Source organism: Trifolium pratense, linkage group LG2 (assembly GCF_020283565.1).
Source record: "Trifolium pratense cultivar HEN17-A07 linkage group LG2, ARS_RC_1.1, whole genome shotgun sequence".
In the NCBI taxonomy this organism is placed as follows: Eukaryota; Viridiplantae; Streptophyta; class Magnoliopsida; order Fabales; family Fabaceae; genus Trifolium; species Trifolium pratense.
In genome coordinates, this window is record NC_060060.1 from 38,233,609 (window position 1) to 38,240,931 (window position 7,323).

Consider the following 7,323-nt stretch of genomic DNA (forward strand, 5'->3'; position numbering starts at 1 on the left):
TTTTTATAACATCCGCTACGTAAGTAGCAGACAGAATCCGCTAGTTAAGTAGCAGACGTTATAAAAATGTGAAATTTGAGAAAAAAAAAAACATACCCTAACATGAAATTTTCTCATTTTTATAACATTCACTACTTAAATAGCGGATTATGGTAAAAATGAGATTTTTAGGGAAAAAACACCCTTTTACCATGAAATTTTCAAGATTTTAAACGTAAAATCCGCTACTTAAGTAGCGGACATGATTATTTTGATAAATTCGTAGGACGCGCGAAAAATACAGTGGGTGGTAAAAATAATTCTCAAAAATAAATATCTGATATAATTAAGTGGGTTGAAATGTTTTGGTTTCAGGCCTACAAATTTTTGTGAACCCAAACGTGGGTCAATGTTATATTTGTTGGTTCGGTCTTGTTATGTTTGCCCCAGATTGCTTCCAACACCCCCCACCCCCAATTGCTTACAACATTGAACTCTTTCTCCTGTTGGATACGTTCAGGGCCTCTAAGTGTTACTTTCATGTTTCACCAGCTCCGTTCCTGATATTTTATAATTATAAGCCCTAGGCTAAATGTGAGAAAAATTCAAAATTTCATTGTTGTAATTTTATTAGCACTTTATTTTCTATTTCTTTTTATATGTGTTGTCATGAGAAATATTGAGAATTTTCAATCAATGTAGTTATTATTGTTAATTGAATTAAGAAATGAATTGAAGGAACTTTTCGTTTGAAGGAATCAAAAAGCGAAGCAGCGTTGCAACATTTCCTTTAAGAGTATATAAAAAGAAATTAGACCCCTAAAATTTTGGACCCTAAGCCATTGCACAAGGTTAGCCTGCCACTAGATTTTAAGTTTGAATCTCATTCCCATTTATTTAATTTAATTTGTATGATTCGAAGCAGCCTGGGAAGTGTAATTTTAGAACTAATTTAATTGTTATAGTATTATTGGTGAAAATTTTAGAAACAAATTGTTTTAGGGTCCGTTTGGTATGAATGAAAGAAAGTGGGAGGAAAGAAAATTACGCAAACCAATTAATGAATTTGGACTAAAGTTAGTCTAGGTTCATTCATTGGTTTGCGTAATTTTCTTTTATCTCATTTTCCCTCCCTCAAACCAAATGGATAGTGTTCTGGGTGAAAATTTAGAATAAAAAATTAGTTCTGAAACACAATAAATCAATAAGAGAGATGCTATTTATTACAAATGATTCAAGGGAAGAAACACACGAATCAACACATGACAATATCTTAAAGGATGATCTCAGTTTAATTTCATTCTTTTTGTGGAAATCATGGGAGGTAGTGCATGTAAATAAGGGTGGAGATTCATTTTTGCAATTCTTCTCTTTAAATTTTCTTAAAAAAAAAAAGTTTTTCCCAATCAATAATATTCATTCTAGAAAAAAAAAACGTTTGGCGAGAAGAGAAAAACAAAGGAAAAAAAAACTCACTCAAGGGGGAGCTAGAATTAGGAGACACTATTATTCACTCTTTTGATCGGATGTGGGTCATTTAATGTCTTTTATCTCTTGTCATCTCTCCCGCCCATATTATGTGTTTATGTCTTTCATAACCACATTTTCAATTTTTATTTTTTATTTCTCTCTTCGCACACACAACAAAATCTCTGAGCAACATGGGCAGAGTGAAGGCCCAACAAGCCTGGGCAGTTGCTCGGGCATTGCTTTCCTGAGACAATGTATTGGCAGATGTTTCCGCCACTAAATTAAAAAGGAATTTTTCGCTTTACTGACATACACTTTCTCACGCAATTGCTGGCAGATTTTCCGCCACAAAATTTAGTGGCATTCTCTTTAGTGGCAGACCAATTCCGCCACAAAATTATTAATTAGTTAGTGAGGGAATAATGCACTTAGTGAGAGAATAATTCCGCCAATAAAAAGGTTTTTTCTTGTATGGTGGCAAATTTTTTTGGTATTTTTAGGGTTTAGTTTAGGGCAAAACTGGAATTTTTAGGGGTTAATTTAGGGCAAAACGTACTGATATTTTTTGTTTGACTATTTATATATTATGTCACATGTAAAATTTTATTCAGAGTCTATAATTTTTCTGACTCTGTCACTGCCGAGCAACATTGTTGTCGTATGAGGTGATCCACTTCCCTCTTGATCAGCTCACCTCATCATTACTCTCTTTTTACTTTTATTTATTTATTAGAAAATATATTTTTAAGAAACTAAATATAATAAAACATTTTAAAATATTGTATAGTATGTCAATCTCTTAAAATCTAAAATATTTCTTTTAATATAATTTTTTTACTTTATAATTAGTGTTTGAAGATACTAGTTAGCATGACTTTTATTATTTATTTTATCGAAGTGGATTTTATTTGGAGACCAGTTTGAATCACAACTCAAGTTTTATCCGGCGTAGTGACTATTCTTCAAAAGTAGTGGTTAAAGAGGTTCAAGATGGCAGAGACGGACATATTATGCCTATTGTGTATGGACAAATTCCAAATTTTTGCTTAGAGAACCAAATTTAATAGTATAATTTAGTGAAGAAAAAATAATTTTTATAATGCACAATGTATCCAATTTTTTTTAAGAAACGATAATTTCAACCAATTATAAAAGTTTCAATTTCATTCGTGGTTTGCAACTTACAAGAACACACAACATTACAATTATATTCAAAGTTTAGAAAAAATAATTACTTCTTTAAATCCAACAAAAACAAGCTATGGAATTGATGGATGAGTCATGCAATGTGTATGATATGCATAAGAACATTCTTGAAGAATCAAAATTTATAAACCATTTAATTTTCCACGCATATTACTAGCTTCATCATATGCTTATAAAAAAAAACTTGCTTCATCATATATTTCTCCTCGAATATTTTAAATGTTAAGATTATATAAGTATAAATTTTCTTTACATAATAACTTGATTTAAGAATAACCAATAGTTGAGTAAAAATAAGAACAATTAACCAATAGCAAACAAATTAAGGCTTTGTCTAATGTGCACTAGCTTTGTAGGTCTTGCACTATGCACAACAAATATTTACCATTTGATTAAAAAGTGTTAATAAATTTTCGGTGAGCCATGTTACATGGGATCTTTACCTTCTTCTTCTTCAATTCCCTACTTTTGTATTCCATTACCATTTACCATCAAGCAAACACAGTAATCACCATACGCTTGTTCCGGCTATCGCGTTTCAATTCTGTTATTGTAGATCTGTGCGTGGAAGAGGATCTACGAACCGTCCTAGATCTCCTTTTTTCTCTACCTTCAAATCGGCGGTAACAATGGAATTTCCGACGACATGGTTACAGAACGTCCGGACAGGAAATTCATTGATCGGAGCGGCATCGACAACGGTTAAAAAATAAAAAGTCACTGAAAAAAGAAATTAAGAAGAAAAAAAAGAAAACGTTTTTTTTTTAAAAAAAAAATAAATTAAAAATAAGTGTTGTGTACCATAAAATCATATGTAACTATTCAATTTAACAATAAAAAGAAGGGGGAAATATGCTGTGGAAGGTCCACCATAAAATCATATGTAACTATTCAATCTAACAATAAATAGAAGTTGTGTACCATGAAAGACCTAGTTCAGTGTTGCACCATAGACATGGCCACAAATTAAAGTTATTACAACACACCAATATTCTCATCCAACATTGTTCTCCTTCAATCCACATGTTTTTTTGGTAGCCTTCTCCTTCTCTCCCTTATTTAATATACTAGTCCCTATCCACCATTTTTCACTTAATTGAAATGTACTACTGTATTTATTCAAGGACACCTAACTATTTAAAAAATTCAAATAGTTCCACAACATCCACAATAATTAAACCTATATATTATCATGCTATAATTATCTTCCTAAGAAAATAAATGAACACACTTTGATTTGGGCGGAGAAAATGTAGTACTTAGATCTTGGACTGCACATGAAATTGTCTACTTTGGTTTGAAACCCTTTGGAATTTAGTGCCTACAACGTTTTTGAATGAGATCGATCTAGATTTTTTTTTTTTTTCAAGTGACTACTGCTATTTTTTTAGATGAAAGGAACAAATCATCCATCTCAACCAATCAATCACATTTGCTATATTATTAATTTTATAGAATGTAAATAAAAATTTATATCCAGCCCAATCCTTTGAAATAATATGCCAAATGGACATGCTAATTAATCTTTTATATTATAAGCTTGTATACATAAGCAAATTCTAAACCCTAATTTGTTTTTCTCATTTTCCCTCCATTTTATAATGCAATTTTTATTAAAAAATAATACAATTTTGTCTTGACTAGGATTCGAACCCGCAATCCTTCAATGCGAGGCAATATTTCTAACCACTATGACAAGTATACCAATTGTGATTAAAATTATGTGCAATAATTGATAAGCACCATCAATTTTAAAAGTATATCATATCAAAATTATTGTTGACTATATTATTCATCACGAAATATTTTTATGTCTTTCCTGATCAATGATTTTTTTTCTACTGGATCATAAATTTAGAGAATAATTATCATGTGAGATTTGGAAAGTTATTATCACGTGTGATTTGAAAAGTTATATATATATTCTCATACTATAACACCTTCAACAATATTTAAATCTATTAAAAAAAAAACCATCTTTCACATTTCAATGTCTCATGTAACCTTACTTATATCACTTTTTAAATTATTTATTATGCAGTTTATTAAATTGTAGTTTTTTAAAATTGGAAAAAGAATTTTGTCAAAAAAGATTAATGGAAAAAGAATTGATATTTTTTATAAATACCCTTTATTTTTACGTTAATGTATCCAAACATAAATCAATTCTGTTTAACTCACTTTTAACCAAAATCAAATCTATCAAACTCAATTCTGCTAAATCAATTTTTTTGCAATACAACCAAACACAATCATAGTCATGTCACTAATCACATTCATTATTTTGATTTTAATATTGCAGATTTAATATTAACCGATGATCAATTGATACAATATGCACTAAGAGATATTGAGATGATGTTACGTAGTTGTGATTTGAAAAGTTATATATATATTCTCATACTATAACACCTTCAACAATATTTAAATCTATTAAAAAAAAAACCATCTTTCACATTTCAATGTCTCATGTAACCTTACTTATATCACTTTTTAAATTATTTATTATGCAGTTTATTAAATTGTAGTTTTTTAAAATTGGAAAAAGAATTTTGTCAAAAAAGATTAATGGAAAAAGAATTGATATTTTTTATAAATACCCTTTATTTTTACGTTAATGTATCCAAACATAAATCAATTCTGTTTAACTCACTTTTAACCAAAATCAAATCTATCAAACTCAATTCTGCTAAATCAATTTTTTTGCAATACAACCAAACACAATCATAGTCATGTCACTAATCACATTCATTATTTTGATTTTAATATTGCAGATTTAATATTAACCGATGATCAATTGATACAATATGCACTAAGAGATATTGAGATGATGTTACGTAGTTGTGGGAAGAGTTTAAAAGATTATCCTCCAATGCCTAGAGCAGACACATCATTAGTTCCTGATATACAAAATAGTTTAATACACGACGAATTTAATTATAACAAACAATCATTAGCTGAGGAACATGTTAGATTGATGTCAACTATGACTTCAAAGCAACATAAAGTATATGACACAATCATGACAAGATTTAACGAAAACAAACATGGTGTGTTTTTTCTTTGTGGTTATGGCGGTACAAGGAAGACATTTATTTGGAGGGTCATGTCAGTCGCATTACGCTCAAAAGGTGAGATAGTTTTAACAGTTGCCCCAAGTGGGATCGCTACATTGCTTATACCTGGCGGTAGAACAACACATTCAAGATTTTGTATTCCTCTAAATGTTGACGAGTTTTCAACATGTATCATAGTTCCTAAAAGCCCTTTGGCGCTATTAATACAAAAAGCAAACCTCATTATATGGGATGAAGCACCAATGATGCACAAACACTATTTCGAAGCTGTTGATCGAACTTTAAAAGATATTCTCAAGTCTGTTGATAAAAAACAATAAACACATTCCCTTCGGTTGAAAAGTTGTTTTTGGCAGAGATTTTAGACAAATTCTACCAGTAATACCCAAAGGTACAAGGCCAGAAGTTGTTCATGCTACTATTAATTCTTCGGTTCTTAAAATTTTTTTGTGAAGTTTTAACATTAAGTAAAAACAAGAGGCTTCTCGGTGGTATTTCGAGTGCAGACGTTGAACAAAGAAAATTGTTTTCTGAATGGGTTTTGGGTGTTGGCGATGGGGAAATTGGAGATGAAAACGACGATGATTTAGAACTTTACATTCCATCAGATTTATTGATTCCAAATTCAGGTGATCCTCTTGCTTCTATCGTTGAAAGCACATATCCCAAATTTTTACAAAACATGAACGATATAACGTATTTCCAAAATAGAGCTATACTAGCTCCTAAAAATTCAATAGTCGACACAATAAATGATTATATGTTGGATTTAATTTCTGGTGAAGAAAAAATATACTTGAGTTATGATACTACACTCACACAAAATGTAGACGGTCAAACAGTGGATGATGTTCATACTCCCGATTTTTTTAACACGATTTCTACGTCGGGACTTCTAAATCACAAGTTGAGACTTAAAGTTGGAGTTCCAGTTATGTTATTAAGGAATTTGAATTAAAAATTAGGATTATACAATGGAACAATATTTATTATTACGAGATTGGGAAAACGTGCTCTTGAAGGAAAATTTATTTCAAAAAGTAATATTGGTAATCAGGTTTTCATACCTAGATTTTCTCTGACACCATCTGACGTGATAATTCCTTTTAAATTTCAACGGAGACAATTTCCTATAATGATTTCTTTTGCGATGACTATTAATAAGAGTCAGAGGCAATCTTTAAAGCATGTTGGGATATATCTTTCATCGCCAGTGTTTTCACATGGTCAGTTGTATGTTGCAATTTCAAGAGTTACTTCTAGAAAATGATTAAAAATATTGATCATCGATGACGACGGTGAAGATACGACTAAGACTTCGAATGTGGTCTATAAGGAAGTCTTTTGTAATATAACATAATTTTCTTTGTATGAATATTTATCCAAAATTATTATTGAACTATCGTTTAATGTTACTCAACTTTTTTCATATACCTTACATTATTGGAATTATCATATATTATTTAATCATTATATATCTTACAGCTAATTAGACCCGTGCACCGCACGGGTCGATGTTCTAGTTAGTTACTAGTATAAGACAATTTAGTGTAGACAATCATATTTATGAGGAGAGTTATATATATATCTC

General features: G+C 30.3%; 1 pseudogene; it reads left to right on the forward strand.

Moving 5' to 3' along the window:
• Positions 1–5,518: 5,518 nt before the first annotated feature.
• LOC123903732 lies at positions 5,519–7,080 on the forward strand (annotated as a pseudogene).
• The last annotated feature ends 243 nt before the right edge of the window (positions 7,081–7,323 follow it).